Source organism: Oreochromis aureus, linkage group 19 (genome assembly GCF_013358895.1).
Source record: "Oreochromis aureus strain Israel breed Guangdong linkage group 19, ZZ_aureus, whole genome shotgun sequence".
NCBI lineage: Eukaryota > Metazoa > Chordata > Actinopteri > Cichliformes > Cichlidae > Oreochromis > Oreochromis aureus.
The window spans coordinates 13,646,661-13,664,881 of record NC_052960.1 but is presented as its reverse complement, the minus strand read 5'-3'; positions in this window follow the sequence as shown (position 1 = coordinate 13,664,881).

Sequence of the window (18,221 nt, the reverse complement as noted above, 5' to 3'; positions counted from 1 at the left end):
TCAGTGGGAACATTATCAGAGATAATCTAATGAATGTCAGAAGACCATAAAAACTTGCTTTTGTGCTTTAATTTAATTTTCTTAGAAGAGTGTTGCACATTTCTTCCAAACTAAAATAAAGTCATCAGTAAAAGTTTCTCTAAGCTACACACATTCACCACCACCTAGTTGTTTATTAGTATGCATAACATCAAAGTCCTGCTAGCAAGTCTAGGCAGCCACTGGGTAGTTATTTTCATTTAATAAGACCGGGCATTTATCTAAATGAATGTGAAGAGAGCCATAGCTTTAATTTCTGCGGTCTCATACTTCTACTACTCATGCACGACGTTTCACAACATTACTGCGTTCATTCATTTACCGCTCAATCTAGAGTCCCGGCATGATCAACACACCACCAGAGCACTGAACTGGTGCATTGCCAGTTCACGCTGTAAGTCTAGAAAGATAAGCAATAAGCACACTTCCATCTTCCATCTTTGCTACACTGACAAGTAGATATGTGGCACCACACACCCGATATGGTTGTGAAACTTCACTATACTATATTTTCCTGGCTGTTTTATACCTTGTTATCACCCATCCATCTATCCAATCACTCATGAGGATCGTGGGATGGCTTGAGCCTATCCTAGCTGAGTGAGAGCAAAAGTACACTCTGGACAGGTCACCATTCTGCTGCATGGCTGGAGATTGACAAAAGCTCACATTGAAATTCACACCTTAGGTAAATCACTCCTTAATCTAACCATGCATGTCTTTGTACTGTGACAGGAGGCTGGTCTCCTCGGCTAGCATAAGCGAACTCTGCACAAAAAAATCCTGCTTGGATTTAAACCCAGGCCTTTCTTGTTGTGAGGCGACAGTGCTAAACTTTCTAATGCTAAGCTCCTTTAACGTCTTTGATATTAATAGCATATCAGTTCTTTATTAGTTAAATATAAAGCACTTATTAATGCCTCTTTCTGTATGACTATATTCTACCTCAACTGCTACTGCTTGGCCATTATTGACTTTTCCCTTGATAATTACTGTTTTTTGATAAAAAGCTCAGAAGCTGTACATGAATCATGATTTTAGTATCTTTTGCTCAGTATGGGCTTTGGAAGGTGACAGTGGTATTTTTCTATGTAACAAAACACAAAAAACAGAGTATTTTCCTTCTTTGTGATTTCAGTTTTGCCTATAACTGATTCATAAGTAGTCAGACACTTAATAGCCCACACAGGTATAGAATTATAAATACACAGAGATGTAGTTTAAAGTCCGCCTGATCCTTACACAAAAAACAGCTCTGTCAACTTAAAATTACACAGCAAGTTTGAGCAGCGAATTTGTATTTGGGGTTTGAAGTAACGTGCAACAAATACGTTTCAAAATCTTCTTTTATAGCACGTGACCTTCTTACTGTTGCCTCACAGTAAGAAGGTCCTTGAGTGGAAACCTTTCAAAGTAAGAGCTTTCCTGTGTCTGTGTGAGTACACCAGCTTACTCTTACAGTCCAAAGACATGCAGTTACTGGGGTTAGGTTAAATTGCATGAATGTGAGTGGGAAAGGTTGTCTCTCCCCTGAATGGATAATCAGAAGAAAATGTATGAATGGATGTAATTTTTTTTAAAGAAGCTAATACTTGTTGTGCAGCTTTAATCTTCTAATCCTGAATGGAGAAAGAACCTGTGTGTCTTCAGTGTAAAAATGTAATGCCTTAATAAGTACTTTATCATAACTAATAAACAGCCAATATGCATTCTAATAAGAAACTAGCTAATGGTGAAGATATTTACAATTACATAGAGTGTTGAGTTTAAAACATGGGTCTTATTTTGCAGTTTTAAGTCCCGTCCTTTTCTTATGAAAACATTTTAGTCACTAAAGTAATTTGCTGAAATGTGGGCATGCAGCGGTGTCCAGCAGGTCGACAAAAGCACTCAAATGATCACAGAGGCTGGAAATAAAATCTCAGCTGAGTCATGCTTTCAAAGCCTCGTAATTGGAGGTGAAACAGAAAGTGAGTGCACCAAAAAGTTGGCTGTATAGAAAAACGCTGGCAATTCAAATTATGTTGAACCACAAAGACGTTCTGCAGCTGCAGTGGAAATAATGAACACAATAAGACCACACTCAGTGACAAACGTCTGGCCCCGAAACCACTCTGTTAAAGTTGGTGAATTTCTCCCACGAATAAAACTAATCATTCAATCTTTATATAAGATTGAAAAATCTTATACAGAGACATAAAAATAACACCCAGACTCAGGGAGAGTTTTCCTTAAAAGTCGCTCTGTACAGAAAAAAGCGTGGTGCCACAACACCCTCGCTTCCCACACCCACAAATCAGACTAGAGGACAATGAGATGAATGCTCTAATTTTCCCCCAGATTAATTCTTCTACAAGCGCAAACAGGATCATTTAAAAGATGCCAAAATCACACAAAAAGCCTCTGCAAAGTGGTTTTAATGAATTAAAACACTGCAATTGTTACCTGTTATAGGGTTTGCATGCATTAGCACCAAAACAAATGGTTCGCTCTTTGACAAAACTGGGTTGCACCTCGCAGCATCACAACGACACTGCTGCGTTATAACTGACAGAAATGGTTCACCCTCATCACACCTCTTTTGTCTCCGCAGACTAATTAGGGAGTAATCGCTGTCAATTTAGGCAGGGAATTTATGCAACATGACACATTCTAACAGCGCTCAAGGGCCTTATGTATCCTCATCTTGATCAGAAACTTAATGTGGTGCCCTGCTTATTTATAGGCGGCTCTTAACCTTTAAGACTGCAGGGAATGAGTCCAGGAACATCCGCAGACCTCAGGGATTTATGTCCCCTAGTAAAATAAGATTAGTCTCAACCTAACTCAAGCATTCTCCCCATCCGTTCAAAAATGATGCTGTAATTTGTAAAGGTGGCAGAAAAGAATAAGGAGAAACTGTCTAGTACAACAGTTTAAATGGAAATTTATACCAATCGTCCTGCTGTGGACAAAATGCGTTTTTCATTTAATGTGGACTTGAGCCAGCGCACTGGCAGATATATGTAGATACTGAACAAAGGATCTCCTTTTATTTCATTTCACTCAGTTAATATAACATTCTTAAAAATACATCCAGCTCCTCTTCCTCCTCTGAACACCTGTTTGTTAAATGAGTCCCTAAAGCAACTGCGAACCACTTATTAGCGAGTAGCAGCACTTAGCAGATGTTTGGAAACGCTGCTTCTCGCTGTTGCTTTGTGACTGCTGACAAATTCACTGCAGCGTGTCTGTGTGATTTTGTTCTTTCAAAACTACAACATATATAAAAACACTTTTCACATTATCCTTAATAATGTCTCTTGCAGTAGGCGCTAATTCTTATCTTGGGCAAACTACTTATCAAAGACAGTCTGTCATTTGTTTTTCTTGTCTTATTCTGAAGTACTTGAGCTTTTAGTTTGAAATGTTTTTTCCTTTCTGCAAAAAAGATCTAGTTGTCAAAGTAGCTGTGCGTCTATTTCATTGTTTATTTCAAGATGACAGTCGTTAGTACTATTGCCTCAGAGTAAGACAGAAATATGTACATAAAAAATAATTATTTTGTTAAAATAATTCAGTATTTTTAGGATACATGTTCCTAAATCTGTCTCATTTTAAGCCTATAATAAATATGAATATATAGATCCATCCATAAATAGTTCTTAAATCCTTCATCTGTTCCACAGAGGAAATTTTAATTCTGGCAGTTATGCGAAAGAACAGGTAGAAAATGCAAATTATTTTCTTTCTCATGCATGACCAATGAGCCTGACCCAGACCCAGATGCAGAATTTAATGGAGGTAAATGGTCTCTGAGTATTTTATTTTCTTAATTATAATTTTCTAAAATGAGCCACTTCTCAGCGTTTATGTGATGCTTTTAATTCCATGATTTCTTGGGTTCAAGTTAAGAGTTTATAGATGTTTTGTTCATATTTGTGAATGAATCCTTGTGTGTCCTTGGCTCTTTTCTTTACACTTCATTTGTTTTTAACATCCTTTATTTTTCATCCTTTGTAGTACCCAAGTAAGTTTCCATCCAGCCTGTGTCTACTTTAGAGTTCTCAGTGGACAAAATATAACATGATCAACTTATTATGTGTTATATGTTGATGTATTTTTATCATATTTTTGCAAGAATGCATGCTTACAACACTTTGAGAGCACATGCTGTGATGAAAGCATTGCTCATTTCACGTTTTTACTAAATCAGATGTGTTGAACATTTATTCTCAATTCATTTACTAGTCCAGGGAACTGATTCACAGAAGTCCCTGAAACACATCACACGCAGGCAACAAGTGTGCCTGTTTAAAATGTGGTTTTGCAGAATGGTCAGAATGTGGGTTGCAATTTTCTTGAGAACTGCTCACGCTGCTCTGCCATAAAATTCCCTTTATGCAGTGGGCACAATTGAACTTTAATTATATAGCCCTCCACAATAAAAATGACACATCCTTTTGTTGGTTTACATTGTGCTAAATGGATTTATGTGGTGTAACATGGTATGATTTAACACTGTTGCAGGCATTATTGTGGAGATGGCTTCCTCGTGTATAATCTTGTAATGAAATATGATTTTATTAACTCTAAAAAGGCTAATGGAGTTTAAGGATCTACGAAAAGACAAATAAGCTGTCTGTTGAAGGTGGAAAATATTATTCTGGCATTTGTTTTTGTGTCTTTTAATTTTGCAATTAAATTTAGCCCCTATTTTATTGTGAGAGTCAATTCAACACTAAATTAGATTTTTTTTTTCTTTTGGTTCCTGTAAAGAGTACCCTTGGGTTAATAAAGAGCCAAAAGTCTTTTATATCCACATTTTCATTCAGTGGCCTAAGTCATTGGATATACGCACAGGAGGCACTAAAAAGGCACTTTATAATGGTCCAAGGACACTCAGCCTTAAAGAATCTAATGTATGCTTTGCTGCCAGTGCAAAGAGGACGGAGGGTCGAAGCACTCAAGGAGAGCAGAGCACAGTGTGAACATGGAGAGTGTATTTACAGTGGAATAGATGGCAGATGAGATGAGGTCTGATTTTAATAGAGCAGAGACCTGCTCCCACAGCCAGCTGCCTTTAGAGAGGCCTCAGAGGAAAGGTGCCAAGGAGAGGTGAGGAGCAGTGTGTGTGTGTGTGTGTGTGTGTGTGTGTGTGTGTGTGTGGATGAATATTTGGATGAATAGTCACCTGTGAGGACTATGATCAAGACCTCATTAATGAAAAGCTGATGTTAAGGGTAAAATGTTATAACTGGGTGGGACTATATCCAAGGCTGCTTTTGTGTGTGTGTTTGTGTGTGTTTGTACGCCAACCCAAGACTTCCCATAGACCACATAGATAGACATAGGTGCTTATTAGTCGTATAAGCCACACCTCCTGGACTCTCTCACCAATTTCTCAGCTTTCAGAATGGCTCATATGCTAATCAGAAGGTTGGTGCTTCCTCTGGTCCATATGTTGAAGTATGCTTGGGCAGATGCTGAACTCTAAAAAACCTCTGATGCATCTGTGATGCACGGTAGTAAATAATGTATGTTTGTGTGAATGGGTTAATGTGGTTTAAAGAGCTTGGAGTGCTTGGTGACAGAGAAAAGTGAAGGTAGAACACAGAGAGATGTTAAACTGAGTGGATGGAACAACCCACTTATTTGTTATTACAGAAGATTAAGAGACTGGACACCGGTTCAGCTTGGGGTTCAGTGTCAATTTACTTTACAGTGTTAAGGTCAGTACAGTTGCTTCTTGGGGGAAAAAAAACAAAAAGACAAAAACCTGTCCCGAGACATGCTTATCAGGTTAATTTAGCTTAACTGGTTACTCTTATATTCTAATGCTATGGGTATGAATATGTGTGTTATCCTGTCCAGGATCGAATCCGTCGTTTGCCAAATATATATAGGCTCCCCTGAAATGGATAAGCTGTTTATGTTGTATTCATGCTGGGGTAAATGCATTAAATTCATTGAAATTCCAAAGGTGGTTGTATGCAACATAGCGATCCCAAGGTAATAAAAGGATATTCGCTTGAAATGCTCAGCACTGTACAACTATAGTTGTTTTTGGACCATAGAGGAGTAACCTGTTCCTGTAAGTGGCAAAATAATGTAATGTGTACTTATAAATTGTATGTATATAAAAAAAAAACTGTAAAACTTTGGAAACTGATGGCTAAAAAAATGGGAAAGTTTGTGATTCACTCAAAGGATGGATAATAGCATAGGGAGTTTAGTGAGTTTGAGGTGGAAAACTTCGGGAATTATGGTGTTCAATGCCAAACTCAAGTCCACAAACAGGACCACGCATATGTCGCGGGGCAGCCAAGGTGTTGTAGTGTATGTATATTTATACCGATAGACAAATAAGCAAGTGTAGGGGGTCTAGTAGTGGGGCTGGGATGTCCTGCAGGTACGTCAACACCACAAATATCAGTGAGACAGGTCTGTAGTCATTTAACATGGTGACAGAGTGTTTCTTGGAGACTGGTATGATTGTGGCATTTTTGAAACAGGAGGAGTCTACACACACCTCCAGATATCTGTAGAAGATCAGCGTGAAGATGGGGTGCCAGGTGATCAGTGCAGAATTTGAGGTAGGAGGGTGACACACCATCTGGACCAGATGCCTTCCTGGCCTTTGTCTCCTGCAGAGTTGTCTCCTGAAGATGTTCTTTTTATACCCAGCCATATTACTGATCTGTTCCCAGTTAACCTCATTAGTTGCAAAATGTTCCTCCAGCTGTTTCTTTTTAGTACCACTTAGTTTTCCAGCCTTGTGATCCCAACTTTTTTGAGACAGGCCGCTACTGTCGATTTAAAAATGAACTGAGCAGGGTATATGTGTGTCTGTATATATATATATATATATATATATATATATATATATATATATATATTTTTTTTTTTTTTACATAGTGTCCTGATGTTTTTGGAATTGCAGCTGTAACAAAAAGTCCCACATGTCTGTATAGCTTGTGCATGCTGTGTCACTTTTGCTTAATTGTACAAAAACTGAATTGTTAAAAAAGACATCTCCCAGTTTTATGGCTTATTATGGGCTCAGCTATGACTTGGCTAAGAGCCTTTACTTCCTTCACTGGTTTTCTTACGGCTTGAACATGTTAATGCATTAACTAGTGACCTTAAGAGGTAAAGGTGGGTTTAATTTGCTTTGGAGACAGGCTAGCTCGTTTTCCTGCTTCTGGTCGTTGCACTAATCCAGTGAGCTGGCTGCTGGTGGTAGCTTCAGTTTCATTATAACTCTCAGCAAGGAGGCAAAAAAGCATAGCTGCCAAAACCCTGAACTATTCCTGTAGGTGCTTTGCTTTCCATGCCAACCATTCACCCCAACCATCTCCCATGACTTGCTTTCACACAAAATGTTGCCTGGAAACACAATCAACTCTGAGTTGAAAATTAGTTTCAAAATGCAATTAGGAGAAAACATTTTTAGTATGTAAACATATTTTTTTCTGGGAGACAGGGCTGAGAAATGCACATCCCCCATTATCACCCAACATACAACTGCAGTCAACTATATGGGACAAAGCAATGACTTAATAATCACACATGTTTTTTTAATGGAAGGTATTTAAGATATTCATAAACATGTTAAGATCCCTTCTGCTTTTCTTTTATACACACACACACACACACAAACGCACATACACACACACACACATGCACATACAAACAGTCCCTCACAGCTGTGTGATGTTGACAAAATGCATCCAGAAACCAGCCACTCCATCATGTTGTACAAACACACACACACATACACACAGGCCTTACGCACTCATTCACGCTTACACTCTGTTCCTCCACACCTTCTCTCTCACTCCCCAACACCGGTTTGACAGCTGTGGAGCAGCTTGCCAGCGATGTCACGCAGATAGAAAGCTTTTAACACAGAGAGGTGTGTAATATTCATAAGGAGTGCTCCACTTACCCTGCGATAGACGTTGGCGAGCGTGAGCGTGAGCAACACTGATCTGGTCCTTTGGTGATGTGGTCTAATATAATATTAATGGCAGTTGTGTGAGATAGGATCTACCCTGTTGTTCATTCTGCTCCATTTCTCACATGCAACCAGTTCCCACGTTGCAGCACATAAGTTCGATTGGAGCTTGTTTAGCGTGGAAACCCACCACGGGGCGCTGTAATGCTATAGGGGAGAGCAAACGCTTTTTGGGGGTGTGCTTCTGTTGGGCTCTGTTCCTGCTGAGCTACTTTCTTGTTCTCGCAAACACAACTTTCTGCTGATAGATTGGCCTGGCACAAAAATAAAGCCCACTTTAGCAGCGGTTATCAGAGGGCAAAGGTTCACTTTTTTAAGGCATAGTCTAAAAAAGTTTGCTTTGTTGCATTTTTTTAATTGGTCCCTTTATGTTCACACTGCCCAATTACAAGTGAAACAGGGCTTGTAAACAGGAGTGACAAAGAGTAGAGCTTTAATGACCTGCTTTGCTAATCTGCCATGCTGCAGGTTTGGAGATTTAAGCGATGCAGAAGGGTCAAAATAAAGTTTTAGTGAAGTAAAGTTGTTATAATTGACATTTTCAGGTGTTCATACCAGTCAGGTTCACATGAAGAAACAGCTGAATATGCACAGCAATATGTCACTGATTTTTGTAGTTATGCTACACAAATCAAGGACTGCGCAAGTGCATTTAAATGGTGACTATCTAATGTAGTTGTAATAAATCATAAATAGAAAACTTACTTAAATCACTTAAGATATGATACATGTTGATAGATTCATACAGGTATGAATTCTTCAGGTTTGTTTATATTTCAAAGTTTTGACATATTATTTAGATGTATTTGATATTGTCAGGAATAGAAATATTGTCCTGCTATTAGTTGCTGCTATTTTATAATCATCATTAACATTTCATGTTAATAGGGATGTTGCATTCAGATGCACTCAGATGTTCAAAATATATTGGTATTATATTAGTCTTTATTACAGGTTCAGTTATAATCAGTTGAATCTATAATTTAAAGGTTTCTGAATGTTTTATATTCTTACACATAGTCTTCAGTGGGGGAGAAGCTGATTGCAGGCTGACAGGAAACGGTGTGCTTTTGCAAAAGTGAAACCAAAACCAGAGTCTGGGTTTGTATAATGAGTTTATACATTTTACATAGAAGTTAAGATCATCACAACACAGGATGGCCTTAGCCTGGTTGCCTACGTGAGGTCAACTAAGGTTCAGAAAGCAGATGCACACTCTGTGCACGCGCAGAGACATACACACACACACTGTTAGGGTGTAGGTGAGAGTTGACTGATGAAGCAGTAGATGCACGATGCGAGAGCTGAGCTGGCTTACGGGAAACCACCGGGGAGAAGATGGAAGCCAGTGTACTTTTAATTGTGCCTTAAGTTGTCAAATAGAACATTTGTGGTTTTGAAGCTGATGTATGTGATGACGCAATGAGGGGGCGTCACTAAATATACTCTGATGCATATAAAACTGTATTTTGATGTTAGGAGGATGAGATTGTGGGGCTGTCTGCTTACGGAGTCCGCTCATTCTCCCACGCGTGTCATTTCATTAAAATCATCGTCTTTACCCTTTGGACCAGTGTGGTTACTTGCATTCCTCCTGTGTTTCCTTCCCTATATTTTTGAACCTTAACAATATTTATGTGCAAAGGTGAGTTTAACTGGGATGTTTGGCCTATTAAATTTAACTGTCAACTATATTAGTGTATTTTTTATTGACAGTGTGGGTTTTATGTATTTCTATTTGTGGTTTGTCTTGCCCAGATCTGCACTGCAGATGGAAATTAGCTAGAGCCAAATCAGGAGCAATGCATCTCTTTTTTTCTTAGAGCCTACTGTTTGTTGTACATGGTCTCCAACAAATAAACAAGAAAAAGAAAAGAAAAGAGTTTAGTTTAATGATTTTGCAAATTAGATTTTGCACATTACAATCACATGCAGTAGTCTTCACAGCCACAAATCCACCTGAATGTCTGTGGGTGATTTCGAAAAACTCTAGAGGCATAGTGTAGCTGTAAAAGCACAGGAGATGTATTGCTTCGGCGTATTCTTAATTGTAAATTCAGTTGGAAACCTCACATTAAACAACACAACAAAAATTTCTAAGACAATTGCATTACTACACAAAGCCAAAGAACTTGTAAACCCAGATTCTCTCTATATCCTGTACTGCTCCCTCATAGCTTCATATTTGACTGATGGAGGTGGAAGGATGGGAAAATACATACAAATGCATATCACCAACTCATATATATTTCTATCACAAAAGGAAGTAATATGAATAGTGTGCAGAGCAAATTATTGCAATTGCACTGCCCCACTGTTCATTCTGTTGAATACATTAAAAATTCATGAATTAAGAGGTTTCAACATTATGCAGATTATGTACAAAATAAAAAACCACCAGTTATCTCCAGGTGTCCAGGATTTGTTCCAGCTGAGAACAACCAATTATGAATTAAGAGGAATATTTCTTTTTCAAAAACCTGAGATACGAACTAATGTTAAAGAAAAAACTAAATAAAATTCACTTTTTCTGTGACTGAAGTAAATGAATGCCAGTGATGTATTGAAGTTACATGGCACTTTTGTCAAAGAAATATATGTTTGATTTCTTTGAAATTATTGTAATTATGAAATAATGAAATAATGTCTTCTGCAGCCTCAGTTTGTGTTTAGCTAAACATTGTATTATTTATGAGAGGTAGGCGCGTATAAGCTGTTGCTTCTGCCTACACCCTTGTTTCCTTGTTTTTGAAAAATACTGTTTGTTTTGCTTGGAAATTGAATGAATGAATGACATTTTTCAGGAACGTGACAGGATTACACTACAGGAGAGCTTGAGGTTTTCTTGGGAAGGAAAACTGTTAAAGAGTATGGAAAGTCCAAGAGCAATGGAGAGTGGGCAGGCAGGTGAGTACAGGTGAGAGGAATGACTTCTTTTAATAACAGGTGAGGACCAGTGGGTGTTTCAGAAGGGTACTTGCTACCAGTGAGAGGTCGGTTCTTAAATTGGCCCAATCTCCAATCTGACGACTTATGAAGGTCAGATCTTGACGGCTGAACCACTGAAGACAATCATTTTCACATTTTTTTTAGTCAGCTGCTATAATGACCAACAGACTAAAATGGGAGCAAAAATGTCTATAATGCTGTATAATGTATAATGTACATGTTCATATGGGAGTGCTGGGATTAGTTAGCTCAGTTATGTTGTGTGTGTGGTTTCCAACATTCAAGTAGTGGAGATAAGTTTTAAGATTTAGTTAGCGATGGGTCACCATGACCAAGACTCCTAATTCAGTTCAATTCAGTTTCTACATATATATATATGTATATATACACACACATGCACTATATACACAATAACAGTTAAGGTACAGACCCTACAATAATACAGAGAAATCCCAGACGATCACACCACCCCCTATGAGCAAGCATTTGGCGACAGTAGGAAAGAAAAACTCGTTTTTTTACAGGAAGAAACCTCTGGCAGAACCAGGCTCAGGGAGAAGCAGCTATTTTCCAAGACCAGTTGAGGGTGGGAGCATCAAGAATTTGCAGTTATTCACTTCTGGGCAATCTTTATTATTAGTGTAGTTGCTAAAATGTTTTAATATAATTTTGTACACATTTCTGAGTTGAAGACTGCTTTAGTAATGCTAAAGAAATGGTATCATGGTGATCAGCTGATGGTATTATATTCCAATCTTTATAATCTATTAAGCACTAAACCATAGAGAAGGTAAATATACAATGTACAATCAATTACACGATGTAAGTAATAGTTTAATGGTGGGAAGTTTAGCTGCCAGTAGTTTTGTGCTATACAAAAGGGAAATTTCTCACAGTTTGGCGCCACTGTCTACAAAAGTAGCACAAGGTTGAGGATTTCTAATAGGTTGTATTAACCAATGTGATGATTTTGTTCTGCTCAAAGTCTAAAGGTTTCAACTTTTAAAACGCACACTCAACCCGGGGCTTTGGGAATCTACTTTATAAAGGTTCCGAGATGAAGAGGAAAAATTACAAAGTAGTAGACCAGCAGAAGACACAGGAGTCCTCATATCAGCCAGAAGTGGAGCTGCACACAAGCACACGGGCACGGTTCAACAGTCAAATTTGATGATTTTTCTCACCCGAAACAAAGAGGTGCTCTTCCTCGTGGACAACAACCTACACCTGCATCTCATCTCATTGCAGTTGTTTGGTACCGCCTGAGTTTGGTGCTCATTATTGTCACTTGAATGAATCACTTTAAAGCAACAAACACTTTACGTGGTGAATCCAAACATGCTTGTGAATGCAGGGAAAATATGTTTTCTGCCTGCTGTTGTCTTTGTTTTGCACTCACTCTCATTTTTTTCCTTCCTTCCTTCCTTGCTCCTTGCATCTTCTGTTACATCCTTTTCCACCCCTTTTCCCTTCCTTTCTATTTCCTTCACTCACCCCATCTCTCTGTAATTAATGGTGCTTAAACGCAGCTCCAGCTGTCGTGGCATTGGGACTAAATCACAACAATCATGAGTTATTATCAGCAGCGTGCTGACTGATTGTGCTAATGTCTGCGCTGATCGTATTAATGCTGGGGCTGATTGGAAAACATCCATCATAATATTCCTGGCAATGAAGAGGTAATAACTGGCATTATCCTGATAATGAAAACGACTGTTAGGCTGAAGATTAAAACTTAACAGTGATAACAAGGGACTTCATATTTGGGAGAGCAGGAGGAGAAATTGCTGCTCTGCTGCTCCCTCTCTGCTCCCTCTCTCTCATGATGTCCTTGCCTCTTCTCCTTTACCTTTCATCCCGTTTACTAATCACCAAGTAAATGCTTCATTTTGTTTGCTTCACATCATTTCTTTATCTCTTCTTCTCCATATTCACCATCTTGAGCTTTCTTTGCGAATGCTCCTCCTTTTTCCTCCACATTCTTCTCATTCTTATCCCAGCCTTTTAGCAGAGATGCCACACAGTTTTTCTCCCTATTTTGTCCTTAATTTTTTGCTTTCCTCGTTAACCCTCCTAATTCCTCCTCTTCAGTCCTTCTATTTCTGTGTCCTTCTTATTTAACATCCCAACAGCTTATCCTCCCTTTTCCGGACTGTTTGTCCTTTCCCCCGTCTGCTCATTCTTCATCCTATTTGTAGAAATCCTCCCTCCTCCTTCCTCATTTTGCCTGCTTATTCTCAGACAATCCACCTGTTTTTTCCCCCTTCTTCTCTTTCCTCATCTTCTCTTGTTTGACATCCCACCTGCTTTTTCTCCTCATCCTCCCTGACTCTCATTGTATGTGTGTGTGTGTCTGTGTATTTCTCTTTCTCGCTCTATATCCCCACCTCCATAGCAGTAAAGGAGCCCTGTCCATTTATGAGAGAGAGACTGGTGGGGAGGTGTGGGAGGGAGTTTCGAGAGTTTTAATGAGTCGGTGCTCACACTTATGACAGGAGGGGTAAGTGATGGAAAATTAATCTGTTTTAGAGAGACAGGAAGTAAGGGTGTGTGTGCGGATGTGCATATGGGAGTTTTGGGGGGGATTTTGTCTGTGTGCCTCTGTGTCTGAGTGCTGTTTTCCTATGAGAATTCACTGGCTCACCAAGCAGAGACATTTTTAACTTGTACAATCAATATGAGTGGGTGCGTGTATACGTAGTGTTTTGTGTGTGTGTTATACTGATGAATGGCCAAGCTCTTAATGTTCTCAACCACTCTGTGGACTAACTAGACTATTTAATCACCCTTTCTCTCATCCCCCGCCTGCTCCTCTCTGTTTTTGCCTCTCTGCCAAAGCTCAGTGTACTGCTGAGGTAAGACAACACCTATTGTACAGTATGTTACTCGTGTGTGTGTGTGTGTGTGTGTGTGTGGTGGGAGAGGTGGTGAGGGGCGGGAGGGAGGAGTTTGTGAGCATTAGCGCTGCATCAGTCAGTGTCCAGCCTGCTGGCTTGTACACCTGTCGGCTCGTTATGGAGCGCAGGAACAGGAACAGGCATGCGGAACATAAATCTAACACACACTTGCATGTACGGCACGCAAACACACCTTCACACATCCTTGTTATACTTGTGTTTGACTCAAACTCACTCTCTAACTTCCTTTAACTTCTCCCGTCACCGCTAATTGCCTGAGTGCCGCCATTACCTTAACTTTCACGCTTAACGGTGACACTTAAAAAACACTTTTCATAATGAGGTTTGAGAAAGGGCTGGTCACAAATTAGTCTTTTACCTAGAATTTATAAGGTAGTGAATATACTGTAGTGCGCACGCACAAACACACACACCTTGAAGAACAGACCTGTAAATTTACCTGTAATTGGAGGTGGGTGTTGGCTCCCGAGTCGATCACTTGGCATGTGGTTGAGCTCGAAAAGGTGTACGTGCATGCGTGTGACTATGGCAGTAATGAGCACTGAGCCATGGGATGCCCAAAGGCAAGGTTCCTTAACAGGGTCAGACTCAAGGACGTCTGGCACGGTTCCACACGCCCACCTACAGTACGCACACACACACGTAAAACATACTGGACCAGCAGACTGCAAGCTGATCGAGCACCATTAAACAATGTGAGGAAACAACATGCTTTTTGTGCATTACACTCACCCATTGGCTTTTCTCTCGCTGTCTGTCTTCTCTCTCTCTTTTATGCTCACACACACACACACACGCACACACACAGTGAAACACCCTCTATTCGTCCCCAAACGAACGGGAGATTCACGCTCCACTAGCAAAGACTCTCAAAGTGTAGGTTATTAATGAGAGCATGTCCTAACAACATTACAGAGCTACTGCCCCATGGAAGAGAGAGGAGAGTGAAAAAGTGTGTGAGTGGAGAAGAAGAGAAAAAAGGGCAGAGAACAGGAAGTGCCAGAAAAGAAGAATATATGAAAGAAGAGGAGGAGGAGAAGAAAAAGGGAACAGGAAGGAAGTGAAACAATTAAAGAAAAGGGTAAAAAAATGAAAACAAAGGGAGAAAGTGAAAAAAGATGACAGAAAGAAGAAGGGGAGAGAGGAAAAATGGCAAGAAATAGAGGACACGAAAACAAAAACTGATGAGTAGAACATCAGAGAGGAGAAAAGAGAAAGGGATTGGACACAGGGAAGAAAAGGGCGAGCAGAAAGGTAGACACAAGGACAGAAGAGAGCAAAAAAAGAGAAGTGTAAATGTGAAAGAAGGGAGAAAATGAAATGAGAAGAGGAGAGGTGAGAGGAAAGTGAGAGGAAAACTGGAAAAGAGAGGATGCTGAAACACCCTGAGGAGCGTCAGTAATGTGTATGCCCTCTGGCATTATAATGGTTTTATTGGAAAAGGCATTGATGAATGGACTGAGCACTGCTGAGTGGACAGTGCCATCTAGTGTTATATATTTAAAACCCTGAGCGTGCATCTTCTGTCACACTCCTTACACTTATGCAAAATACGGTGCATAAACGTCCTCCTCCCCACCACTTTACATTTAAACAATCTGCTGCTTGTGGTCATTTTTCACCCAGTTTGGGCCGTATTATGGATGCAACATGGAACAAACTGTGTGTGTGTGCATGTGTGTATGTGCTTGCCATGCTTGGCTGTTATTGGGCAAGTGATCTGGGGAGCATTGTGGAAGCAGAACGATAAGCCTGGTGTCACTGGCGTCTAATCATACTCCGTGTTCCTTATCGGCTCCGGGCTCAGGAGACGGAACAGAGGAGAGAGATAGGCGGAAGAGGAGGAGGAGGCGGGGGGTATGGTGGGAACTATGGAAAGGAGAGGGAGAAGTGAGGAGCAAGAGGGTTAGGTTGAGGGTGAGGTCGATAAAGAGAGGTGAGGGGAGAAAAACGTGAGCGATGAGAGATGTGAGAAGGGAATAGAGGACATTAGAGAGGAAGAGGTGGAGATTTAAGGGTCTACTGCACTAAAAGCATATAAAGAACTACTGCCAAGTTCTGTGTCCCGACTCACCTCACCACCCACACAGCACAAACCCACTGTGTGTAAGAGGATCTGCTAACCCATTGCAGCTTCCAACTGCTTGCACACACTTGTAGCCTGTGTGTGTGTGTTTTAGGGTTATCAAGAGTGCTAAGGATGGGTGGTAATTGAATAATGACAGTAACGCCTCTGATGGATTACCTGTCACTCCTCTCCCCTCTCCCCCTCCATCACTGTCATCCCCTTCATCTTTGGCGCTCTCGCCTGGCAACCTCCGGTCAAACCATTCGCGCCATCACCCGTGTCAGCGCAGATGAAGACACCCACAAACACGCAAGATGACACAAAACACAACTGTTGTAGACATTATTGTATTAAAAACAATAGGAAAAACATCCAGAGGTTTCATTTACGTTAAAAGTTTAAACTGCGAGTATTGCTAGCTAAGGCTAGCAAAATAACATTAGCGACTGAAGTGCTTCTTATAAATGGCTCCAAAGTGTTCAGGCTTATTTATAGTTGTGTTACAGCTACAGCCTGTGGCCTGACCTACACCTTCACAGAAATCTTACCACTTGCAGCGACAGACCACAACTTTGCTAGTACTTTGCAGTGTAAACACAGTAGTTTGATGAATGTATAGTAACCGAAATGAAATTTATTAAGCTTTCATTTTATCTAGCTTCTTCACAATGTTAATGCAATAGCCAGGATTTTTCCTATGATAAATGTGTATTGAGTAATGTATATTACTCATTTTGCCTCTGCAGCATGTTCATGGATAGGAGCTTGTCAGTGTGCTGCATATCCCTTATTTAGCAACTTAGAAATACGCAGCAGTGCGCACACATTAAAAACTTTACAGTTTTACTACTGTTTGTGTGCACTTCTGCTATCTTGGATCATGAATTTGGGGTTTGGTGGGTCTTCTCTGACTTTCTGAGTTTCTGCTGCACATTTCCCAGTTTCAGTAATTCTCTGAAGTAGCTTGTGAGTGCTTGTTGACAAGTCTTCATGTTCCATGCAAACTACAGGTGATCGCATACAGTCTGCTAGCAATCAAATCAAGGAGTTTTTTGCCAGGCTGTCAGGGAATACACATTTTCTACTTGTGACTCGTGGTTGCCAGGGTGTCACATATTGGTCTGTAGGCCAGTATGACTGGGGCTTTAGCAACTGATTTTCTGGTGACCGCTGTCAACTTTCAGCAATCGCTTGCCAACTGCGGAATACCTCAGCTGGTCATTGCCAGATGGTTATGGATTGGCCTGTAAGCATGTGTGTCTGGTGCCTTGTTTTCTTGATACTTTATTATCAAGATCAATTATCACAGATTCAAAGTGTTGGACACGTGAATGCCACATAGTAAGTGTTAATGTGTCTGCAAACCCTCAATCCAGTCATAATAGACAAACTACATAATACCTGACTTTGCAGTAAAGTGTTAAAAACAATGACATCTTAACACTGGAGCCAGTGTTTGTGCTCGCTATGTGTTCTTTTGTGAACTTTTGTTTCGTTCTTTGCTCCTTTTCCTGGTCAAGCATCTTTTTATACACAATCATCACTCAACCCATGCATAACTGCTGTTGACCTTTTTGGACTACTGCACAAAATAACATCTAAATGCTTAAGATCTCCTGCTATCTGGACCTCTGATTATACATAAGGCTTCTTGTTAGATAGTCCAATAATATTATTGGAGGTGTAATGGCCTTTCTAGATGTGCACAAAGCCTCTGTGTAGGTAGAATTCCCATAATCCCTCTCTCTTTGTAATCAAAGACATACACAAAGCCAAAGACATACACAAACACAAAGCCAAATCCAGCAAAAGTTTCTCTTATGTTGGCAAAGCAATGCAGACACACCAGTGCACAAATATAGATGCAAACAGCTATAGTATGCTTTGGTATAAGTGCAAAAAACCTCCATTTCTAAATGACTAATTATCACTTTCCAACACTTGCACTGACACGCTCCCTTCTCTTTCATACTCACACTCAAGTTTCAGAGGACTGAATTGAATTAGTTGTTTTTATTTGTGCATCGCAGCAAAATGGGCAGCAAGAGAGCTGAGGATTGAGAATGATTGCAGCACTCTGCTGCAATGCAGTTCAATCTACAGTATCTGCTCACTTCTAAATGATACTGCTCCATCAAAAACATGGGCTTTCTCTAAGCCCCTGGCGTTTTAAATCAGGTAGCTTTGCCAGCAGGCGCATTTAGCCTACCCTGAATGGAGCTCTGTTTGCACATGTGGACCACCTATG